This window comes from Panthera uncia, chromosome A2 (assembly GCF_023721935.1).
Source record: "Panthera uncia isolate 11264 chromosome A2, Puncia_PCG_1.0, whole genome shotgun sequence".
NCBI classification, from domain to species: domain Eukaryota; kingdom Metazoa; phylum Chordata; class Mammalia; order Carnivora; family Felidae; genus Panthera; species Panthera uncia.
Window position 1 is genome coordinate 34,390,952 of NC_064816.1, and position 26,577 is coordinate 34,417,528.

Consider the following 26,577-nt stretch of genomic DNA (forward strand, 5'->3'; position numbering starts at 1 on the left):
CATTTCACTGAATCCTCATAACTCTTTGAGGTAAATTATCCCACTTTTAGAAATGATTACCCAGAAGGCTCAAAGAGGTTCAATGTCTGGCCTTTCACCTGGCTGGGCAGTGATGGAGCCAGGACTAGAAACTTGTCTTAGTCCAGTGTCTTTCCCTGCACAGAAGTACCCTTCAATCATGGATCATTGTATGTGTTGCGCTGAGGGTAAGGGCTAAGGATGATCCACATTAGATGGTAATTTGGTCTCTCTCAATCTGTTTCAATCTGCTAAGGACATATCTGGGTGTCCCAGAGATTGACCTGGCATACTTCATAAGCTTTGACTTTCTCTGAATGACCTGGCTTTGTCTTCATGAATAGTGTTGTTCTTTTATCGGTTTGTTTGCAAGTGTTGGCAGGTCGTATAAGTGGGTATGGGATCTGTTCTAAAGACAGAGAGAAAGTATGCACATAAGAGAGAACGTGCACGCTCTATTAGGCCACAGCGTTACAACGTGAAAATCTATGACAAATGTGACTTTGACACGAACAGGTGTTAGGAAGTTGTGATAACCAAACAGAAGGCAGTAATCTTTGCTGATTCTAAACTAACTGTACTGAAATCAAGAGAAGACACAAACAAGCCACAAGTCCATTCCTCTTACCATGTACTGTGTTGTATTTTCTGGCCACATAATGTCTCCCAGGGTGGATTCTAAAATATCCTCATATAGAAGAGGGTAGGAGAGGAGTCTTAGTTCTTCTTACTAAGGAGAATTTGCTAGGAGAAAAGAGGGAAAGGTACCAGAGCTTTCTCCAGGGATGCAAACTTTTATTTTTAATTTAGCAGATGCTAACCTCATGTTTTCATTTATTGCTCCTTCTGTTTTATGTGCTCTACTTTAAAAACTCTTCCTCCTTTTGTCAATTATATCTCATTCTTCAAGACAAGCATCCAGGCAAGGAAAATGTGTGCAAATACAAAAAGAATCTTTTCACCAGCCTGATGTCTTCATGTTGGTTGGAACAGTGTGTGGCACCCAAAGATTGTGTCCCCACCTTTCCAATATTTTCACTTGGAAGGTTTAGATAAAGAGAAGGCAGTAATTGTCAAGATAACGCTTCTGGGTGTCTCATCCTTGACACTCTTGACATTTTCAACGAGATCGTTCTTTGTCGCGGGGCCGTCCTGTGCATCACACCATGTTTAGCAGCATCCCCGGCCTCTATATACTAGATGCCAGTAGCACCCGCCCCCACCCCGCCCCACCCCCGTCATGAGAATTAAAAATGTTTCTGGAGAAATGGCTGATTCTGTGGCTGGGGTAAGAATACATAAGATGAGCCTAGGGCATCTCACAGTATCAAAAAAAAAAAAAAAAAAGGAAGTTACAAAAACACACACATACAAAATCAAGGATGGGGGGATGTCAAAGGGACCCCAGTAACCAAACGAAGAGCCCTCAACGGCCAAACCTGGGGACAATTTGAGCAACAAAATAAAGTAGCATTGGATTTTAACCCCAAGTATAAAATATATGTTCAGGAGTTTATACTGATCTAAATAAATTATCGAACAATTAAATGGGATAATAACATCTTCCCTACAGAAGAATTCGAAGTGATTTATGTAGATACTTGCCTCCAAGGAGGTGGTATTTAGCTCCACACTCATCAAGTATGGGCTGCATGTAGTGACTTCCTTCTGAAAATTACAGTGTGGGTGATTTAAAAAGTGACTTTATAGTGAAGAAACCTGACAAACACTACTCAGCCAGGTGATCAAGGTGAACATCAACAGTGATAAGTCATGTTGACACGATGTACCCTTGATATAATGTGATGAAAATCACCCTTTACTTCTGTGATCTTCCTTCCAAAACCTATAACCCTGTTCTACTCATCAGACAAACACAGACTAGTCCAAAATGAGGGATGTCCTACAAAATATCTGACCAGCACTCTTCAAAATTGTCAAGGTTATCAAAAACGAAGAAAGTCCGAGAAACTGTCACAGCCAAGAGGAAACTAACAAGTCCGATGTTTAAACCTTGCATGGTACCCTGGATGGGATCCTCGAACAGAAAAGAGACATCACATAACAGCAGATGAAATTTGAAGAAGGTTCAGACTTTATTTAATGATGTATTGATATTGGCTCTCAATTGTTACAAATGTACTATGTAAATGATTAGCACAAGAGATGCTTTTAAGAGGAGAAGCTCAATATGAGGTATATGGAAACTCACTACCTTCAGATCTTTTCTGTAACTGTGAAACTATTGTAAAATAAAAAAGCTAATTTAAAACAGTGTTTCTGGATTTTGGCAAATGTCCCCTTGGAAGAGAAATCAACCCCAACTGAGAACCATTGCTGTAGAGTATCTGGGTTCAAGTCCTACCTCGAGCACTTTCTAGCTGTGCGGCCTTGGGAAAATTTCTTAGCATCTCTGAGCCTCCAGAAAATGGGAATAATCACAATACTACCTCAGAAGATTGGTATGAGGATCAAGTAATGCAACATGCAGGCTGGCACTTAACAAATACTTGATAAATTTCAGCCATGATAACACTATGGGCGATCATTATTAGCAATTCACCTTGTGTGAGTGGTGCACCACTAACATGTTCCTATTTGTTTCTAGCCCATCAGCCTCCAGGAAAATAAAATGATTTTGAGTGCAATCTGGGATTAGACAAATCTCCTCTCTTGCCTTGAGGAAAAGAATGTGCCTTTTGGACAATGACAGACCTCCCTGAACCTGCAGGCTTTCTCAGGAAAAGCCCAAACAGTGATGGACAGCAGCATTTCCTGCCGTAATATTGAGGCCGCCCAGGCAGCCTGCATGAGATTTACTTTGGTAAGACTCATATATTGAATCTCAGGGTGAGAAATGCAGCACGATGGCAGGAAGATGAAGCTGCCTGTCTGGCTGGAGACCAAGGGTAGGGGGAGCGAGAAGGGAGGACATCAAGACATCACCGTGTAAGGAGCCAGCCCCTGATGCTAGATCTGTTCAGGTGAACCATCCCTGGGGAACATTTCCAAACTACCTTTTGACTGCTCAATACTGGTGCCTTTTAAGTCATTTAACCCTTACTTTACATGTCCTGGCTTCAAAACTAGTTAGATGTAATCACCTATGCTGTTGGAGAGCTTAAGGCTAAAACAAAAAGGACAGGTGCCTGGGTGACTCAGCCGGTTGAGTGTCTGACTTCGGCTCAGGTCATGATCTCACGGTTCATGAGTTCAAGCCCTGCATTCAGCTCTGTACTGATAGTTTAGAGCCTGGAGTCTGCTTTGGATTCTGTCTCCCTCCCTGCCCTTCCCCCATTCTCTCCCCCCGCTCCCACTCGCTCTCTCTTTCTCAAAAATAAACATTAAAAAACATTAAAAGAGGGTCGCCTGGGTAGCTCAGTCGGTTGGGCCTCCGACTTCGGCTCAGGTCATGATCTCGCAGTCTGTGAGTTCGAGCCCCACGTCGGGCTTTGTGCTGACAGCTCAGAGCCTGGAGCCTGTCTCAGATTCTGTGTCTCCCTCTCTCTGACCCTCCCCCGTTCATGCTCTGTCTCTCGCTGTCTCTAAAATAAATAAACGTTAAAAAAAATTTTTTTAAAAACATTAAAAGAAAAAGGAGAAATACATACAATTTCAATAGGACAGGGATGGAAAGAGGCTGAAGGCTATCACTCCAGCCCCTTGTCATAACTGTGGCCAAAATGAAGAGTTCAGCATCAGGCAGGGCCATGCAGCTTTTCACTTCCATGTTGCTATAGAAAAGTATAATCTTTGAAGTCAGATTAACTTGTATTTTAACTTCTCCAGCATGACTTTCCAGCTGGGTTATCTGTGGGCCAGGCTACCCTACCTCTCTGAGCCTCCATTTCTTCATCTATAAGATGGGGATAACTGTGGAGCCTAGATGAAAAGATTTTTGAAGCTTTTTTTTTTTTAATGTTTATTTATTTATTTTGAGAGAAAGAGAGCATGAGTGGAGACAGGGAACAGAGAGAGGGCGAGAGAGAATCCCAAGCTGGCTCTGCACTGTCAGCACAGAGCCTGATGTAGGGCTTGAGCTCACGAAGTAAGATCATGACCTGAGCTGAAATCAAGAATCAGCACTTAACCGACTGAGCCATGCAGGCACCCCAAGCATAAATGAGAGGATTTTTATAAAATAAAACCAAGAGGTCCAAATACTAACAGCGGTCAATGAGAAGATGATAATCCTGGATGGGCTGATCTTGGAGAATGGTACCTTCCTGGAGTTCAGGGACACAGGGACAACATACTATATCTCCTAAGAGATTCTGAGTTCTCTCCAGCAAGGGACCATTTGGACCCCTTATGGCCTTTGAAATGAGGTCAGGAATGTTGATGTCATAGAATGAAATCTGTTCGATCACCTATTTCCTGTGTTGGTTACTGAGGAATAATTGGAAAGGCCAAGGGATTCAAAAATTTCAGTCCATGCAGTCTTTGCAGGGAGAATGTCCTGGAAAGCAGGCCAGCTCCGAAAGAGATGACATGTAGGGTTTCAGGGGGATCAGCTATGTGCTGTTGTGTTAACTAAGGTCCAGCTTCTTGGACCTTGACCCTTCTCTTAGATCTTAACCTCTGAAATCCTGATTTGAACCCATTTTCTAGAATTTGGCTTCATTCATTCAGGAAATAATTGTAAAGTGCTTGCTGTGTGCCTAGGCACTGAGGATACTTTAGTGAAAACAAGCAAGTTGCCAGCTGGATTCTAAAGGCGGGAAGCCCACAATATGCAAGATAAGAAACAAACAAATGAATAATGAAGACATCCTGGATGACGAGTTCTATAAAGAAAATAAATCAGGGCCACTTGAGTGGCTCAGTCAGTTAAGCGTCGGACTCTTGATCTCAGCTAAGGTCTTGATCTCAGCTAAGGTCTTAATCTCAGAGTCATGAGTTCAAGCCCTGCTTTGGGCTCCACACTGAGAGTGAAGCCTACGTGAACATCAATCAATCAAACAGGGTCAGGGAACACGAAGTGACTAGATTTGAGGCAAACCCCAGCCAGGGTTGAGGAAAGCATCTCTGGGGAGATGACATTGGAAATGAGCCCTCAGGGAAAAGAAAGAGCCAAATGCACAAAGATTTGTAGGATTATTCAGGCAGAGCTGGTAGCCTGAACTAAGGGTATCCTTGATTGCTTCTTGCTTTTGACTTACGTGTGTCTTACCCAGAGCTGATAATCTAACTTCTTTCTACTTAGGAAAGTATTTTAGACTCTTCTTGAGTATGCCATTCATTTACTTGTTCATGCATTCCCTTTTGCACCTAATTACTTATGAGGCTCCTACTACTTGCCAGATACTAGGAATAACTAACGAAGACAACAGACATGAATATTTCCTCGTGGAAATTGTGCAGATATAATCCTCCAAGTATTTCAACTAATGCACCAGCTGGTAGTACTGTCTCAGAAGGATCCTTCAGAGCTTGTCTCTTTAGGGAGTCAGCCCGTTGCTGGTAGATAGAACCTCAAAACTGGATTGCAGATGGATGTTGTGGAAACACCGGACTTTAGAATCAGAAAGAACTTGATTACAAATCCCAGGGCTGCCCGCAACCAGCTGTGAGACCTTGGCAAAATCATTTAACCTCTCCGAGCCTTAGTTTTTTCATCTTTAAAATGACTTGATTTTATGAAACTCAGCTGTAATATCTAGTAGGCTCTTCATATATGATTAAGGTGACATTTTGACCCATTTTTGTTGTCTTTCTGAGTACGTAAACTGTAGTTGTTTTCCTGAGGAGAGTAAAGCTGTGTAACCTACGTCAAGGAGTAACAGAGGTTTTTAAGGTCTACCTAGTTTAATCTGATTTACACAAAGGCAATAAATATCATATTCCCTTATAATCCAAAGGGTGTGTTTTGCCCACAGTTACCGATTTCCAGATTAACACATTCATTCTCAACATAGCTTATTACATAAGCAGCCCCTTTCCTGAGACCTGGATTCTCCAATTGCCTATACAATAATGTTAGTTAAATAATTATCCATTGTTTGCTTGGATGGGGTGTAGAAAAAGGCTATTCTTTTCTGTGGGAAAATGGAATTGATCAGTGTTGAATAATGCCATACTCACCGTTCTCTACCAAATATGGAAACTAGCAGCTGCTGCATAATGTTACCCCCCAGCATTAAACTACTGCTCAAAGAAGTTTAGCTCTAAATATGAAAAAAAAAAAAAAAAGACATTCCCATCTCTCACACTTCCTGCATCTACCAGGGCTCTCCAAGAGCTAGTTGAGGGGAGAGCTTCAGGGGAGAATTAGCGCTTCGGGGACAATTAGCTATTGGGTTTTGCAATCACCTCCTAGAATCAGGATCAGTGAAGGAAAATAGAGAGGTGTTGTATGAAGGTCAGTTTCTGGCTACGTCATGCACCAGCCCGTAACTGGCAGCAGGAGCTACTGCTGATTTGTACCGAGGCCCCAGGAGTTACTCAGCTGTATTAAACTATTAGGGGGAAGAATGAAAATCGAAATAGATCGCATCCATTTGACATGGGCTGCTCGAAATGCGTTCACTGGGAGTGTTAAATTCAATATAGATGACAAGGTCGGATGAGATCCACTGCCTTATTCCAAGCAGATTAACGTTCAAGTGCTCACCACAGGATATTACTGCACACTTCATTAGATTATACTTCTAACCTGAAACAATAACTGTTAAATTCCAAACTACATCTGAGTCTTGGAGATCGTGCCTCAGAGATACCTTAACCTTGGGAAGGGTAACTGAATGGGAATTGATTTGTCACCTTCTAAAACTTGCTAGAGCTAAGAGTTCACAGTTTGACACTCAGATGGCATATTCTGAATTCTGCAGTCGTTGAAACTTAACTGGAGACTTGTATAGTCCTGTGCCTGGCCAAAACTGCTGCAGCCCCTTAAAATATTACATTAGAATCACACTCACAAATAGGACACTGCCCTTGCTACAGAAGGTGGTTTACGTTAAAATTATGTCTGCTTTGTGACCCTGAGGCCAAATTTGTCCTCAGCTAACTTTGGCCAAAATTCATTTTTACCTGCACCATTTTGAGGTCATAAAGTTTAACCTGACCAGTGAGAATATAACCACAAATTTTCAACCCTTTCAATTCTATGTTTCACCTTCACCTTTATGCTGCCTTGTTCTTACAGGCTGGGGGATTGTGTCCCTTAATCAATCTTGTGCTTTCTTAAAGTGACAATATTTTACCTAGACATTATTTTTCACCTACCTAATCCTACAAGGTATTATCTATCTTCTGGACAAAAGAAATGTTTTCATGATTGCAAGCAGTGCTCAGTCTTTGCTTCAGAGAATGAATTTGTTCACTCATTTAATAAACATTAGTTGAGGATCTGCTGTTTCCAGGCATTAATTGAGGGCCTAGGGCTACAGTGATAATATTGAAGGGAACTTTGGAGCTCACATACTACTGGAAATGAGAAACAATAAATACATAAACAAAACATCTAATTTCAGGTAATGGTTTAAACAGTAAGTTAAAGAAATAGAGCATACGAGTGGACAGGGTGACCATTGAATGACTTTCTAAGAGGCGGCATTTATGCACAGATCTAAAAAGATTGGGGGGAAGAATATTCCAGGAAGATGAAACAGTAAAGGCAAGCCTTTGGAGGGAGGATCAAGTTTGGTTGATTAGAACAGCAAGAAGAGCCCAATGCAAAAAGATGACAGGCCATAGGTGGGCGGGGGCCAGATGATGTGACACCTTATTGCCAAAGGGTCAGGAGTTTGGGCTTTGTTTTCTGAGTGACAGAAAACCATCCTGGGATTTTAATAGGAGAAGGATATGATCACATTGAAGCTTTATATGATTAATTGGGCTCATCTGTAGTGAATAGATCTACAGCTTTTTGTTTAATGATAACAGCTTGATAGTAACAGTTTTGGTAATTAGATAGTTCTGAGTTCAAATCCCAGCTTTATCATGTACTAGCTCATCCTGGACAAGTGAATTTCTCACTTTAAACCATTAAGGGCAAAATGGGCATAAGAATATCTGCCTTCTTGTATAAGATCATATACATGTATAATATATAGTAAATCTATAATATATGGTAAAGGTTATTTATTCATTGACTAATTTATTCGTTTGTCTAGTCAGCCAGTAGGAATTCAGTCACTAGTATTCTGTTCCTTCAAAGTCCTGCATGTAGCAATTTTTTATTAGCTTCATTTTATTATTCATTATTTTTAGGGCATTTGATTCCCCATCATCACTCTCTCCATCTTTTTAATATGGGAGGTTCCAATCTTGCCACTGAGATATTTTTGTGCTTCCTCAAATCCCACAGCCCTCCTGAGAACCTGGAACATTAGATCCCAGATTTCCATTCACTGGGTTAATACTGAGCTTCTCTCCCTACAGCATTTTTTTAAAAAATTTTTACTGTATATTTATCTTTGAGAGACAGAGTGTGAGTGGGGTAGGAGCAGAGAGAGAGGGAGACACAGAATCCAAAGCAGGCTCCAGGCTCTGAGCTATCAGCACAGGGGCTTGAACTCAAGAACCGTGAGATCATGACCTGAGCTGAAGTCGGATGCTTACCGACTGAGCCACCCAGGGCCCCCTCTCCCTACAGCGTTTAAAGGATAGGGTTTTGTGGTGGTAAGTTAGTGATTCTCTACCTTTATAATAACAGAAATTTTGGCCACACATTAAAGCCCTTAAGAGATTGAAAGCAACAATAAATCAGTCTGTAATAATTATGGTACAATTCTATTACAATGGGATGATACCACATAGTACACATGAAAAAAAAAATCATCTTATCATCTTCGTTGATTGTCTTTCAACACAATGCAGACTATGTAGACTGTTTTAGACAACGAACGGTTTACTTTCCTAAGTTCCCCTAACATACCCACAAGGCAGAGCTCTTGAGTATTCCAAGAAACCCGACTCTTTCTTCATGCTGACTTGATATCATGATTAGCCTCTTCTTAATGTCAACATTTCTCTGCTCTACAGGGCTTCCTAAGTCTCACTCTGCACAACCCTATATCAGACAGAAATTATAATAATATATACTCTCAGTTGAAAAAGAAATTAATTGGACACATTCATCAAAACTAGAAAGCAAACATGCAAAGGATTCATGGCACTCCAGTAACATTGTGACGTTCCTTTTGAGAATCACTAAAATAAGAATTGTCACCGGACTCCTGATTTTCATCTCAAACAGCAATAACCGCTCCTGGGATAATACCACATAGACTCTGATATTGTCAGCCCACAAAACTCCCAGCCTGGCATTTGATCAAAATTTTGCAAAGTCAAATAAAGCTCTGTTATTTCCTGAAAGTTGTCTATGTCCTAAGTCATTGCGTCTAGACAAGTGTGTAAGTTATGAAAAGATTTCTCAGGATGATACTTCTTACAAATTCAGAATAATAAACACATTCCAGAGCCCTAATGCTCAGAGCATGGCAAAATAAAGTATGAGTTGAGAGGTCCTATGAACAGTGCTTCCAGACACTACTTTGTTCTTCCAGTGAAAATCCTGACAGTATGTTCAGCAAATGTTTCCTGAAGTGACCATGAAGCCAGAATGTAAGATAACAAGGCAATGCAGAAATGAGGAGCTGCTGATTTTTAGCAGTCACATTGATCGGAGTTCTTGTATTTAGATATCCATTTTTGTTCTCCTGTCAAAGTCACTTAAAAGTACCATTACAGTATTCTTCCTTCTCCAGTCATCTTGAGAAGAACTTAATATAACATGTTCTGAGAAATCCTTCTTTGTCCTTCTATAGGATGTACTTTCTGAGAGTTGTTTTCATTTAAGTAGCAAGGAAAGCATTTACTGAGACATTATTATAACAAATACTTCACCCACATTATCTTATATTTCTTCTCAATAATCCTATGAAGTAGATACCATTTTTGGATCCACTTTATAAGTAAAGAAACTGAGGCAAAGAAAGGTTAAGTACCTTGTCTCAGGTTATCACTACTCTATTTTGGGGCTAAGGATTAGGTCACAGAAATCAAGGATTGAGCTTTCCACAGTTTGACTGGTGAACCTTTATTCGATGTTCACCTATGTGCCATATACTAGCTCTGGGGAAATCAATCATAGCCACCAGAGCCTGGATCTGGCAACAGAAATAAAGCCTGATAGGAAAATCAAGTCACTTCCTTGGGAAGGGGTGCTTAATTAGCCGCCTGAAGGAGAATTTAACTCACCAAGCAAGATTTGGTCCTTTTAGCCTCCAGAACCCTTCCTCCCATGGTGTAGCTGGACTTCCTCACTTGGGGTCACATTCATTATTGATTGCAAATCATGTGGCCTGTTTTGATAATAGGCAGTTAGTGACAATACAAGCATAAACTTGAACTGTACTTTCAAGGTTGAAAAGAGCATGCTCTAGGTAGCTCCTGCCCTTTCCTCCAGGACCACAGAACAAACTGAGCCGAACCCCAAGCCTAGAGCCATGTATAGCTGACCCACAGCTGAACGCAGAGCTGCCCAGAGGATTACAGCCTAGAACCTGAGTCACTGACCCAAGTGCCTGATAATACATAATTGTAATTTTCAATTACTGAGCTCAGAGTTCATTTGTTATATGGTATTATTGTGGCCATAGCCGACTAATACAACATCACAGACACAAACTAGAAGTTTTTTCTTAGTTTTCATGCAAATTCTTTGGCAGTGTTTCAGCATTCTCCTGAACTTGCTGGGTCACTTAACCACAGTGCTAACAATTTCTCTACTTGCCAGTAAAATTCCAAGTTCTGGGAGGTTTGGCCCAGTGATTCATGGTATTGGTCCATCGTTCAGTTCAAAGGGAATGTCATTGTGTTAAGGCAGAAATTATGACTGATCAAAAATAACCTTGAAAAGGTTATAGATTATCCCAAAGTTCAGGTCCGTGATTTTGTGTACATCCTTCTATCATTCTATGCCCATCAGAGTTTGAGAAGCCCTGAAAGAAGAAACAAGAGGGAAGTCCCTATGTAGATACCTGGACATTTGAACGTTTCAGCATGTAACATAACTAGAAAATCTTTAGCAGAAAGTGAGATATGTGGAAAACCTATAACATGCCCCTGATTGTTCAGAGTTTATGCCACTTTCCCATTAAAACTCTCTAACATTCACCTAGTAGAGGAGATGATACAGTAGAATCTGGATGTCAGGGGCTGGTGGGGTTGGGAAACTTTTAGGTCTATATTCATCTTGTAGATTAAATGCACTCGTGCTCCATCTCCAACATAATTTCTCTTTTACCTGATAAACCCCTAGAAACTTCAAAGAGTAAATAAACTAATTTCCTTTCATATTTCCTACACCCCAGCACCGTCTTCAGTCCTCCATCTCAGGTACTGTGTCGGGGCTAGGAGTGTAGACGCCTTAAAGGGATACGTAGAGTCTTAAACTTCGTCTCAACCTACAGAAGTGCAGTACCTAGAAATTCTCTCCTCAAGCGTATGGAATGACCATCCACATAAACCAGTCAATAAATAAAATAAACTGTCCCTGGGGCGCCTGGGTGGCTCAGTCGGTTAAGCGCCCGACTTCGGCTCAGGTGGTGATCTCACGGTCTGTGGGTTCAAGCCCCGCCTCAGGCTCTGTGCCGACAGCTCAGAGCCTGGAGCCTGTTTCAGATTCTGTGTCTCCCTCTCTCTGACCCTCCCCCGTTCATGCTCTGTCTCTGTCTCACAAATAAATAAAGGTTAAAAAAAATTTTTTTTAATAAATAAATAAACTGTCCCCAGCAAACATCTGGCAAATTTGAAATGGGGCCCCCTGTGGCTTGATGTCATGACAGTATGATGCTTTAATCTTCACAGCAGAGGGACGATACAGTGAATTTCTCCTAAAGCCACACTTATTCCATTTAAAGGACATTTTACTGAAGTTCTATCCTTCCTACTTTTTGTCATCCAAGTGTCTTTCTTCAAGAGAAGCCTGGTGAGAACAGATGGTAGTGTGTGTTTGTATTTGCACATGTATATGTGCTGTGTGTGCAAATGTGATGGATTTCTTTATGACCGACTTTGATGCGTGGAAAGCTGTGTCAAAAATGTATCTTGATCATTTACTTGTTTGAGAAATTCAAACACCTTGCAAGCTTTGACTTAGACTGTTAAAAGGTGTAGGCCAATCAGTTAGCCGGGGGAACTCGAAGGAACTTTCCAGTGGAAGCCACTATCCCCAGAAATATCCAGAAGGTACTAGGGGAAGAAAGTCCTTCAAAGGAAACGATAATTCGTTTAACTTGCATCCTCTCATCTACTTTATCTTACCTGAACCTTTCCAAAACCTGGGAGGCGGGGAGGCAGAGACCATAACAGCTTTATAGCTGAAGGAATTAAGTCTCAGAGTGGTTACCTCCTACCTCAGTGCCAGAGTTAGAATTTGAAAGCAGACCTTCTAGCCAAGTAAACGATCTTTCCACTTGAGTGCACTCATATCCACTCTAGCCAGCTTCTGGGGTCAACATTTTTATTGGCCGGAAGATGCTTGCCTTCACGGTGTGAGTTTCTCCTACCTAAGATCACGCTTTTGTCTGGGATGCAATTAATAAGGATTCTATTTTTAACTTTGGAATATACCCATTTCTGCCTCCCATCACTCTTCCTCTCTTTCAAAGCACTCTTCCTGTCTTTCAAAAGCCACCTCCTCGATGAAGCCTTTTGGGAGTCTGTCACTGCCGCCTAATTAGATATACTTCATCTCTGCCGTAAGGCCCTCTTGGGCTTTGTGTTTCCCCTTTGGGTATATATCCACCTGCTACTAGTTTGCAGACATCACCAGGATGCTCTTTACCTTTTGTACCACCCCTCTTTCCTTTTGCCAACACCTCAAAATTCAGATTATTGTTAGCTTTAAACAGAAAAAATAAAATCGAAGCTCTCATTCTCTCATCAAAAAAGAATCACTCTGTTAGCCCGGAGCCAACTCCATCTCCCTCATGTAAGCCTTGGAAATCAGGAGAGCTAGAAAGAGAAGGCCATCATTCGCAAGTCCTTGAGACCCTCCTTGGCACTCCATCGTGTGATGAAATGTGAAACCCTGGGCTGTAGACCCTGATGGACTTGGCTTTGACTCCCAGCTCTTATCACCCAAGCCGCATAACTTTGGGTAAATCACTTAACCTTCCCTTCTCTCCATTTTCTCATCTGTGGAAATCTTAACATGGTTTTTGAAAGGAGTAAACAAGGCATGGTACCTGACATGTAATAGACACTCAGTTAAATGGTAGTTGTTTTGTTACTGGCGTTGCTTCTCTTTTTGCTGCGGTTCTTACTAATAAGATAGGCAACCACACTACCCTTTGGGGAAATACTGGCTCCTATCTCTTCTGCCCCTTACAGTCACAGCCATCCCTGCCTTATCCTCTTCCCAGCTCACTCAAGGAGGCCACCAGCAGGTTTCCTGGTGCAATAGATCAGTAGTGAGTGCTGGAACCAGAATGTTAATTTAGCCTAGCCTTTGTTCCAGCCTTCCCACCAGCCTGCCTTCCAGAGAGATGAACTGGAGCAGAAAAAAAGGAGGCAGTGTTTTTTCTTTACAATACGTACCAAAGGGAATTTTTTTTTTTTAGTCTTTAATGAACGTTGAACTCTACCTCAGGCTCAAAGTGAGTCTCAGCAACAGAAATCATTCATGGGAAGGATGGGAAGGCTCCTGGACATCAAAGCCAAACCAAACTACAGCCGGTCCCCCTACAACTCTTTCCAGAAAGGGAAAGCGGTGGTGGACAAGCTGGAGTATTGGAACACAGGGTGGGGACCAGGGTGGATAACCACCCTGGCATTCAAATAGCATTGACAGGTTGAAATCAAGAAATTCCAACCTAAGACAAACACACTGCCGCAGAGGTAACTTTTCATACTTCAGACTCCTTGTCATCCTCATGTGAAACCTGCAAGCCCATGTTAAGAGATGGTTGCCTGGAAATCGGAAGTGTTCAAGATGATGAATAAAGTTACCTTACAATGAAGTCTCTGAGCTAAGGCTGGCATCTTTTTCTTCCTGTTTAGTTTATCTTGTAGGCGTGTTAAGAATGGATCGCTCGCTCTCGAGTGTAGCTTATTATTTGGGTGGTTATGCAGAGTTGCTATTTTGGACTGCCTCTGAGTTTCTGGCTTTCTGATGGGAAGTTTAATAGCTCATTAAGTGGCATACCTACTCATTTTTCCCAACCTTACCTTCTGCTGTTTTAATGTGCCCCGAAGAATTTGGAGATGTATCCTCAATATAACAAATAATGCTGGATAACGAGTCGTGCCCTGCCCAAACCACAGCAAAGGGTTTTTTAAACGTGTAATATAAACTCAGTTCATAAGAAGTATGTGAACTATTATTGAAACAGTGCCACATAGTCCAGACCTTTCTTATATGCCTGATCTCATTTAATTTTTATAAGGTAGAAAGTATCCATCATCCACTGAAAAATAGCTTTTTAGTTTCTACTAAGTACTAGGCATTGCATTAGCATCCTGGGTTGAGATGGTGTCATTTCTCTCTTCATTCCGGACGAGGAGTCTGGCTTCAGGGATATCAAGTGACTTTGCCAAGGTCACAGGTGAATGAGCACAACTATTAGGTCCTCCGATTGCAAATCCCATGTTGATTTCCACAGAAGAAACTTCTAGCTGAGGGGGGCCTTGGAGATTACACAATTCAGTGTTTTTACTTTGTACATGAGAAAAATAAGCATTCTGCCCAAGGTTACACTTTACAAAGAGTTGAATGGGAATGGGAACCCATGTCCCTCAGCACCTAGTACACTGCTCTTACCCACAAGAATAATTTAAGATTTACTGTGTGTTTTTAGGTCATTTCTCAAACCCACGTTCTTCACCGGAGGACATGTTCTAAAATTCTTTCTCTAATTCACACCCCTCAGAGGGCCTGATCTTACAATATAGAGGAAAGCAAGGGAATAGATGATAATGGATAATGATGATAAACATTAATAGGAATTACCTTCTTATTTTATCCCAATGCAGATCTTAATAACTAATAGATCTGATCCACCCAAATGTATGAGTGGTTAAAGGACCTCTGTGCAAAGAAGTATTCACAAGCTTGTTATAGAAGGCCTGGCACACAGAAGCCACTTAATCCACATTTTAGGGAGGGAGGGAAAGAACAAAGGAGAGAAAACAGGACAGAGGGAGGGAGAGAGGAGGGAGGGAGGAAGAAAGGGGGGGGAAGGGGAGAGGCTAGGATTTTTTTTCTATCTTATTAACTTCTTTTCCCCCAGTGCCCAGCATATAAGAGATAATTAGCAAATAATTATCAAATGAGTGAATGAAACACTGTGGCCAGACTTGTGTCCAAGTTGACTTCAGGCACTTGAGTCAGTGTGGAAGCTTCTTGAAGAAGGTGATGAGCATGACCCAGCTAGTGACCCCCGTTGGTCCCTTGACATCGCCTTTTGCCTCTCTTCTGTTTGCCTGCAGTCAGAGGCAGCTTCTCAAAATGCAGATTGGATTATTAGGTGTCCCGGTGCACACAGAAGAAAATGCAGACTCCATAAGAGGTCCTGCAGTTGCCATAAGGTGAGCTTGCTCGGCTCATTGGTCCCGCATCGTCGTAATGCCCGCATCGCCTCCCTCACAGCCATCTGGCCACACTGGCCCCCTGTCAGTTCTGGGATGCACCAGCTCTTTCCTGCCTTGGGGCCTCAGGATACACCTTTATTTCTTCCTGGACTGGTCTGGACATCCTTTTACCTAGCAAACGCTTCCTCATCCTTCAAGAGCTCAGGAGAAATGAGCAGAGCAGCTCATCTTTTCAACAGCTTTCTGATTCCCTTCTCAACCAGGTCCTTCTTCCTTTACCGCCCGTCTCCCCTGTATCACACCTATATCAACTTGCCATCACATATTTATTTGTGTGGTTGGCTATTTAATAAGTTCCATTGTATGAGGGAGCATATGTATTCTTTTCACCACTATGTCCTGGCACGTGGTAGTGATGTGACAAAGATCCGTTAGATGAACACATTAATGGCCTACTAAATTCTTCCAAATCTCGTGCGACTAAATGTGTTAGGTCTAGCCTGCATTTAGATCTCTGAAAACCAGGCGCTTGTCTTATTCATCTTTGTTTCTCCCACAGTACTTCACAGGGGTCCCTGACACAAAGCAAATGTTCAATAATGTTTATAGAAGAACACTCCCATAAAGGAATAGAATTCAGGATTATTACTGATACCAAGGAACAGCTATTCTGCAGAGGCTGCTAAGGTCCTCAATCCAACAAGAATAATTCTCCATCTCCCTGCCTGCCTCGTTAAGCAAGCTAATGTGCCTCTGTAGCTGTGCTGAGTCTTCATTTATGTTGAAAGCTGTGTTTGCGAACGTTATTTTAATTCAGGTGTCATTGGTTTAGAAAAGCTCTTACTAGCCCCTGCACAGGCGTCTGCAAAAATATCAGCAATCGAACTGATGACAGTTTTAAATCTAGACTTTTCGATGGAATAGTGGGATACAGGAATCGTGGTAACGTCCTGGAGATATCAGTGCAATATTTGCACCAGACGATCCTACCTACCTTCCCAATCATCTCTCCACAAAAAAAAAAAAAAAAAAAAAAAGAGTTTAAGGGAATTGCACCTACAAGGGATAGAAGTGAGGGAAAGCAAAGTACCAATGGACTGTTAAGTGGATCCGTGGCTTCCACCCTACCCTTACCACCCTCTGGCAAGCCGAGCTAAAGCTTGGGGATGTCCTTGTTTGTGGTCTGGGGGATGTCCTTGTTTGTGGTCTGCAGACCAGCGGCATCTGCATCACTAGAAAGCCTGTTAGAAATGCAGAATGTCTGCCCTCCCCCAAAACTACCGGATCAGAATCTAAACGTTAACAAGATTCCTCCAGTGACTGTGTGTACCTTTGTCTTAGAAATAAGATAAAGAAGAGAGAAAAGCAGAGAGAGAGAGAGAGAGAGAGAGAGCGGGCGCTATATCCAACTGCTGTGTCTAATGTGTGCGCATGTGCCACTGGCTCCTGTCTCGTCAGTGTCACGGAGAAAGAGACAATTAGGTTGGCAAAACTTGGAATTTGTTCTTCCAGTGTGGTGTACTCAATGTCATGAGAGTCAAGCAAAGTCCCCATCCCAGGCTGACTCAGAGAGACGGGCTTTCACGAGTATTTTACAAACTCCCAAATGATACCCGGTGACAAACTCGCTCCCACTAATTCCTTCAGCCAAAGACCATAAATGCCCGTGTCTCTGAGACAGAATGGGAGGAGGTGGAGGTGTGAGGAAGCTTGTCACTTCATATTTCAAAGATACAAGAATAAACTCCTTGGAACCCAATAACAGAATTTCAAAAATATAAATCCCTAGGCAAGAAAACTTACTTTTAGTCACCTTTCACATCTATACCCTTGTTGACACTGGGATATAACTGATTCTCCGAACTGAAAGTCTGAATGAAGGGGAAAATCACACCCAATTATCTGGGAGGAAAAGAAAGACAAGAAAATTCATGCTCTTATCTGACTATCCACAGGGATCCAGTTTTGTAGATGTGAGACAGATATTAGGGGAAGAATTCTAGGTATCAAATGTGCGTTAGTTCATTCAAAGTCGATTTTAACACTGAACTTTCTTAAAGAGTTTTGACTCTGTCCCTAAATACCATATTTTTAATCTCTTGATTTGCAGTGACTCCATCCACTAGTAAATTTTCCCTAAGGCATCCTAGAATCTGACCAATAGAATTAGTATTCCCTTTTCTTGGGAGAGGCAACAAAAATGATACTGAAGAGAACTAATAAGCGCTGGAAGCCTTAAGGCAGGCTTAAAGGGGAAAATGAATTTGAAAAGGCACTGCAGTGTATGCAAGTGTGTGTGTGTGTGTGTGTGTGTGTGTATAGATTTACACAAGAGACTGAGGGATAGGGAAGTATCTATAGATCTCAGACACCAGAGAATTCCTTCTGAGTCCGTGTCACAGCATTAAATCTGCCCCAAGCAGAGAAGAAGATAGTGTCTTCTAGATATATTTCCATTGGGTAGTAAATATTTATCACCTTCCCAGTATATTTTCTTCACTCCCACCTGAGTGAGGAGCTGCCCCGATGGATGCTTATACTTCGATACATAAATTCCCATTATCCTAATTAGCATGGTTTCACCTTCTATTGAGGTTTTCAAGATGGGATCTTAAGTGCTGATTTGGAACCTCAAGGAGCAGTAACCACATTAAACATGGAGTTGTTTTTCTTGTCAGTTAACCTGTGAGATATTTAAATCCTAAAAAAAGAAAAAAGAAACTGTGAATTTTAATCTCATAGTATTGCTAGTACATAGGCAGCACCAGAAATAAGACAATAACTTATTTAAAAGAAATGTGATTGATGGTAGATTAAAATATCCTCTGCCCACACTTTGCTAGGTTGGCCAGTCCACATGGGGGTATACGGAATAAAGATTGTCTTAACAAAAGCTATGGGTTTTTGTTACTTAGAAAACTTGTAATTATGCTTTTACAGTGATCAGAAATAATATTTTCTTAAATTATTGCCAGAATCTCCCTCCAAAGCAGGCAGAAAAAAATGTGATTAATTTTGTTTGCAAATGAGGAATTTGAGCTTAGTGGGATTAAGTGATTACCCAAAGTAGCATATCTGAGACTATAACCCAGATCTCCTGACTCTTATGTATGCCTGTGTTATTTTCCTTCTACCAAATCACCTCATCTGCTTTGAGGACAGGAGCATTTCTCTGAATTCCCTATCATGTGCTGTTGTGAGCCATGACAGACAAAACACTGCGCAATGCACGTGAAGTTTTGCAATAGGTAAAAAATTACAGCTCTGTAAATTATCTTCTATATTTTACCTGTTCTTCCTTAATAACAAGTGGGAGGGTTTTTAGAAGGGAATGCACAGACATCAAAAGGGACAAAGTTGGTGGACCACATGTGGCCAGATTTTTAATGGCCTGGCTTCTCTTCAAGGTGCTAATCTGTGATGCTTGGTGATGTCGGCAAAAGGAGCTCTGGGCCACGTTTCGTGCAGAGTCTGGAGTTTCAGTCTATTTTCATTTCATCTCGTCATTGTATAAGCATGTTCTAAGTGACTACTATACATCGTAGCAATAAATCAGAGACAAACCTGGCTCCCAAGGAGGTGTCTAAAGAGGCAAGTACCTAGGTTCCAAAGATGGAGGCTCCAAAGATGGAAGGCGTTTCATACAGGTTTGGGGGAATAGGTATGTAGCGTTTGTTTTGAAGGTTGAAGCCTTCTGTGTGAAAGAACAATGTTCATGCAAAGACATGGAGATGAGAAATCTTGTGAGCAATCATGTTCAGCTGGAGAGTTAAATAAAATATGATAGTCAACGGTGTGGGTAAGAGTTGAACTTGTGCAGAGCCCTTTTGAAGCTTTGAGCTTTCTGGGGTGCCTGGGTGGCTCAGTCGGTTAAGCATCCAACTCTTGGTTTCAGGTCACGATCTCGTGGTTCTTCAAGTGTTGGAGCCCCGCAGCAGGCTGTGCCGCTGACAGTGCAGAGCCTGCTTGGGATTCTCTCTCTCCCCTTCCCTCTCTGCCCCTCCCCTACTCTTGCCCTCACAAGCTCGCACTCTCTCTCTCTCAAAATAAATAAATAAAAACATTTAAAAATTTTTTTCAAACTTTGAGCTTTCCAAGAATGCCATTTTTGGTAAACTAGTTTTATATGAAACTATTTTCTGCATAATACTGTATTTCTTTGAGGTGCTGTCAGTCCGATCCTCTCCTGCTTCTGGTGAAATAGTGGGGTATAGTGACGAGGACTTGGGAAGAGAAAGACCCAGCTTTATATTATGACTCTGTTGCTTCTGTTTGACTTTGGATAAGTCACCTAACTTCACTACAACTGTTTCCTGTTTGGGCAATAATAATAATAATAATGTATTATTGGGGTGCCTGGGTCGTTCAGTCGGTTGAGCATCCGACTTCAGCTCAGGTTATGATCTCATGGTTCATGGGTTTGAGCCCCACGTCAAGCTCTGTGCTGACAGCTCAGAGCCTGGAGCCTGCTTCAGACTCTGTGTCTCTCTCGCTCTCTGCCCCTCCCCCACTCACATTCTGTCTCTGTCTCTCAAAAATGAATAAATGTTTAGAAAAAATTTTTTAAATAATAATGTATTATTTAGTCAAATTATATTAACCTTCTCATACCTACAAAAAATTAGGATGGTATTATCACCTTAATAAGGTTGTGATGAGAATTCTACTAGATAATGTGGCTACACCTTGCCATATATTGCCAACATTCAAGATAGTCACTGCCCTGGATTCCACAGCAGCCTTCTATCTATGCCCCGGGATTTGATAGATTGGAATTTTCCCTTTGCACAGTACAGCACTATTCGTTTTATACACCGCCATTTGGATTATTTAAAAAGTAATTTAGAGTATATTTGAGTTCTCTTGAGACTGTCAATGTGGTTTACCAGGTTTAAACATTCTTTAATCCTAGTATTCAAGAAAGCCTTCTGAAGAGATGTGTGCATGTATGTATAGCAGGATAAGATAAAGTTGAAATGGGTATCTCCGTTCCCTCCTCTCTTCTCCTACCCTGACCCCAAGATAGAACACACTCAAGGTAAACAAGGTCTGAGGTTCCTCCCCCTAGAAATTGGTTTCACTTGTAGAAAATGCTGTATTAATGACACTTTCTGAGCCATTGACTGGGGCCCCCATCTTTACCAGTCCAGGGAGAGCCAGAGAGGTAGCATTGGTTTTTAGAGCCCCACCCTAATGACTGGCTATAATGGCAGAGAGGCAGCCACAGTCTGTTTCAGAACTCACAACTTTTAGGGTGCCTCTCCCTTTTACTTTTCATCAGAAAAAGCCAGCTTTTCAAAAGTCCCTCCCCCAAGGCGATACATCATAATCTGAGGGACTTATCTCTTAGGAGATTTATTCTTCCTTAGACTCAGGCAGCAGACAAGGGAAATACTAATGCATCAACTATTTTAGCTTAATTAGGGAGACATATTTAATAAATCACAGTATTCGTCTGGCTGTTTCCTGTTGACCACTACAAAGCTGTAGACTGATTCGTAATCTTGAACTAAAATACACTTGCTGCCCCTACATGGCACGTTAGCACCAAGCTGGCTTATTATTCCAGCTGTCAAGGTTAGATAAGCACAAACAACTTGAAGAATTATCTCCTACACACTTTCTATCTGTCTTAAGAGCAGCATTCCTTTCAAGTGAGTTCTACAGAGACAGTCATGGTCCTAAGCTGGGGCAACAGCATTCATTGCCAAAGTGTATTTCTTTGTTCTTGGAATCACCCTCTGTGAAGCACATACTGGCACTCTATCACTTGTTCAACAAATTATATCATGTTACTACTCTGTGCCAAGCACTATGTTAGGATATTGCAATAAATAAAAATATATATACATATATAAATCTCTTCATTCGGGCAAGCTCACAGCCTAGTTAGAAAGAGAAAAAAAATATATTGGGATCCATTGTTATATTGGGTTAAAAACAAAGAAAAATTAAATTAATAAAACAGTAAGTGGAAGCAGGAAGTGTTGAGGAATGAGGTTGGGAGTTGTAGTTGCATGTGTGGTGGTCACGGAAGGCCAGTCGGAGATCGAAACATTTGAATAATGACTTCAAGGATGTGAGGAGGTGAGCCATGCAGACACCCAGGAAGAACAACACAGGTAGAGGAGTTAAGAAATACAAAGGTCCTGAAGTAGAAGCATGCTTGTTGAGTTCGAGAAACAGAGGGAGGGCTGTCTTGCTGGGAAAGAATGAGTGAGTTATAGAGAACGAGAAGATAGATGAGGTTACACGAGGCGTTAGGGTCAGACAATGTAGGGCTTTGAGAGTCATCAAGGGGACTTTGCAGTTTTCTCTGGATGACATGGGAGCCACTGAAAGGTTTTGAGCAGAAGAGTGACATGACGGGTCTTACACTTTTAAGAGTCTCACTCTGGCTCCTGCATGTTCATTTAACAAACACTTAGTGAGCATATACTTACTGTCAGTCTTGAGGCCAGGTACTGGGGACACAAAATTGAGCAAAATCTAGTCCCTTCTTTCAATTCACAGACTGCAGCAGCTATTTGTACAGGTTGCTATGAAAATGAGTAAATGTCCTATTAAATTCAGTCCATGGGCAAAGACCACGGGTTGTAAGTGAGGCTGTAATTTTTTTCCACTGCTGAGTGCCTCCCCATTCCTATATATTGCCTTCTGTTTGCTTGGTGGCAAACACATTTTTCACAGTCTCATCCATTACTTTCTCTAATCTGACTAATAACTCCTTTCTTAAAGCTGAACAAAGACTGGTATGTATTCAGCTAACAGTGTGGTGTAGCAAGATACATTTAATCAGATTTCAAAAAGCTAGTTTCTCTCTGTAAGAAAAATGCAAATTATCCAAAGGAGCCTTATCACTGTTTGCAACTGTGGGTTGCATTATTGAGAAGTAAGCAAGTAAGAAGTGCTAAAATAATTTCCTCTCCCCACCCACCCTATTGGCAGTTATATCACTTTATGTGAGTCCTGAGGCAGAATGAATATTGCCAGTCCAATATAGGGGTAAATTATCTGGCATAAGACCCCAAAACCAGATTTTCTAGTAACTTCCATGTTAAGAAAGTCACTTCTTGCTATTTCTTACTATTGATGTGTCTGTGACATAGTTTACAAATTCTTGTTCACCAGGAGAGAAATAAAGGAGTATGTTCTTCACACCTGGTGTATTAGTCAGCTTTTGCTGCATGACAAGCTACCACAACATCTCAGTGGCACACTGAAATCAGCAATTATCTCTTGTTCAAATTTTGGCAGGTCACCTGATGTGCTCTGCTTCAGGCAATGGGTTGGGCTAAATTCTGTCAAGGCCCAGACTGGAGAACTAAGGTGTGTTCTCACTGTAGAAGCCACAAGCTCCCAGAGTGTATTCAGTTAAATGTTGGCCTCCAAAATGGAATGTTCCTGTCCTGACCCTTGAACTTATCAAGGTGACCTTACTTGGAAAAAGTATCTTTGCTGATGTAATTAAGGTGCTCAAGATAAGATGATTTGTAATCCCAATGAGCCCTAAATCCAGTGACCCAATGTCCTTATAAGAAGCAGAAGACACAAAGAAGAGAAGGTCACGTGAAGATAAGAGAACAGGAGTGAATCATACACAAACAAGGAGCGCCTGGGGCCACAAGAAGCTGAAAGAGGCAAGGAAGCATTTTCCTTTAGAGTCTTGACCGGGAGCGTAGCTAGCCCTGCTGACACCGTTATTGTAGACTTCTGGCCTCCAGAACAGTGAAAGAAAAATTTTATTTTAAGCCACTTGGTTTGTGGCAATTTGTTACAGCAACTACAGAAAACTAATACACAAAGCAATGTGTAGAAACATACAGAATCTTATGGTATAGGCTTGGAATTCACACACTGTCCCATCTCACTTTCCATTAGCCAAAGGAAGTTATCATATCAAACCCAAAATTAACAGGGCTGGGAAGTATACTCCTCCCATGGAGGTCGGGGAGAAGTGAAAGCAAATGATTTCTTTTGCCTAATAACAACCTAATTTACCGTACTCTGTTTTCTTTCTTTGCTAGTATTTGCACACCAGATCTTCCTTCTAAACCTAGGACTCCAGGAGATAATCGAGAACTTACCCTTGGACTACTGGACAGAGTAAAAGCTGTTCCAGGATAAAAAGGACTATAAATGAATCATAGAAAATGCAGTGGATGTGAGCTAGGTCCCCAAGGAGAAGATGGTAAAGATCTCTAAGCCTCAACCAGCCCCCCATCACCGCATGGGTTCCAATACTACAGATACAAAGGGCCCTCCATGCAAATGCATCTTTTTGTTGTTACCTATAGAGTTTGCCCTAAACCATTATGCACTCTGACCCTAAGCTAATATATGTTGAAAGGCCTTCTTTTTTACTTCTTTCCTTTCAGTACATCTTTTTTAGAGTGGGCCTTGGACCACTTGTATCAAAACTCCTTAGTATGCTTTTTACATATGCACATCCTTGGGTCTCACCTCTCAGCCAGTGAATTAAAACATAGGGCATTTTAATGCACATTGCATAGAATTTTGATTTCACAGTAAAATGTAAGCACCTCTGTTGCTTCTCCCATGCTTGTACTAAATTGCACCCATCACCAGCACCCATCAGCAGCCATAAGTGGTGCTCTACCCTCTGGAGATATGGGGGCAACGTCCTAAGCCTCCATGGTAGGAAATGTCTTTGACCTGTAGTATTTTCTCTCTAAAGCTCATGAATATTTAGTCTTCTGTACTACCGTATATTTGACCCAATGAACACAAATATTTTCTCCTTCTGCAGCTGAGAAAGATAGATTTTGGAGACATTATGTAGCTCGCCCCAGTTCAAGAACTTTAGGCCTCAGTCCCAGGCCACACGCTGATTTTGCTTGGCCTTCCCAGAATTCCCCTGGCTGAGGATTAGGGTAAAATCTCCTGACCTCTTGTAAAACCATGAAAATCACCTGAATCATCCCCCTGGCAGGAGGGGACTCTGGAGAAATAGTGGGACTCTTCAGTTTGGCCCTTGGGCATCCTTTTGCTTTGTCTCACCTGTGCATTACTTACCTGCGCATTTTCCTCACATTATTTACCCATTTTTTTGTTTTGACACAAACCTAAGCATCCGGTGGAGGAAAAAACAGTATATACTATGTTTGGGGTGATAAAGCAATGAGGAAAATTAGGCAAAATGAGGAAAGAGCAGTGAGGTTGGAGCTGCTTTAAATAGAGTAGTTAGGGAAGGCTTTTCTGATAGATACATTTGAGCAGAAACCTGAAGAAGTAAGAAGGGAACCATGAGGATAACCAGGGGACAAGGTTTCCAGCCAAAGGGATGAGTAAGCCCAAAAGAAGAGCAAAGAAGTCAGGGTGGGCAAGAGACATAGCAGATGGGACCTGAGAAAATGGGGAAGGTGGTGGGTAGGTCACAGAGGGTTCTATATAGACCACAGCACGGAGTCTAGATTTCATTCTCTATTGGGAAGCCACTGGAGGGCAGAAGAAGGTCAGAGACATGATAGTGCTAAGCTCTGACAGGAATCCCTGAGACTGCAGTGTGGAGAATGAACTGCAAATGAAAACAGGGAAACCAGGAGGAAATTAGAGGTTAGTGGAAATGATATATTTTTTCCCATTGTATTTCAAGGACACCCCCCTCCCCAAACTCTGTGCAGGGACCCAAGTTAAGAATTGATGACTTAAAATGCTATTGCATTATTCCAGGTAGGAGATGGTGATAATTTAGATTATGATAAACTTGATGGGATTTGAGGGGGTGGGTCAGTGAGGGAAACCGCATTCATTCTAATGCATAGTGGCTACTTTTTTAGATCAAACAACCAGGGCATGGCCTGTCTGTGCAATTCCTTTGCATTCCTATTATTTATTGAGCATGTGTGGCTTTAAGGTCATGAAGGAGGCACTTTTACTCAGTGAGGTAGGGGAGATTTTATACCAACACTCATACACAGGGTGGTCTAGTGAGCTAATTGTGCCCTGAAGTCACATCTGATTCCTCTCCCACTATCTCCACAGTGCCTCCAATTGTTGTGAAATTGATTTGAAGTAGAATTTAGACCTTTCAAAACTGTGTTTGCTCTTCCCATTGAATGGGAGTGGTGGAGTGCATTCTCAGCGGATACCAGTGCATAGACAACTAGCAAAGGTTAATTACATTTTGGCCAAGCCAGGTTCAGCAGCAAAGAGGGCTGTAATAGTGTTGCAGTTGATTAGTGATGTCTGTCATGTCCATGAGCACCGCATTTCCCCTATGCTAATGATGGGGAGTTGAAGATGTTGGGAAATGCTGCCTTGAGAGAATTTAGGGGGTAGGTCTAATTGTGACAGGGGACAATGATCCCCATAAATGGGGAAATGGTAGTGTGAGTTTGCCCAGTAATTTATTTGTATGTTCACCCTATCTCAAATCTTATATAAAAACATAGTGTATTGTGCTCTTTGATAACAACCCACCTTGGTTTTGTTTTGAGAAAAAAATGTATGCTTATTCCAACTCTCTTACCTGCAAACTTTGTGTGCCTGGGGATTTAAATGTGACTGAGAAGAAGGCAATTTTCTTTGCTATCTACTGAGCCATTGGTGATTTTCGTTATAAAGTGTCATTCTCTCCACCAAGTGTCTACTTGCTACAATTTAAAATGGGTAAGTGATCCACAGTGAGGGAGAAAAAAAGGCCAAGATCTATTGGAAAGGCCGACAGAGCCTTAACAATAGCCTTGCTGCCCAACGTCACTACTGTAGTTTATAAATAATTCATTGATCACATGGCTTTGAATAGTTCTATCAAACTCCAGTATAAGGGGTGGTAAATTACTCTTTAACACAGTCATTTGTTTTAATCCGTGAAAAGTAGTGTGCATCAGTACCATGGCAAATAAGAATTGAAAGTCTAGCCAGGAAATCTGTTAGAAGAGTTTTGTAGATCAAAATCTGTGCCATACTTTATGAAACTGCCTCTCTTAGTGCTACCCCTGCATGGAGTCACTGTCCTTGTTAATTAATAAATAGGTTTGGCAGTCAACTCAG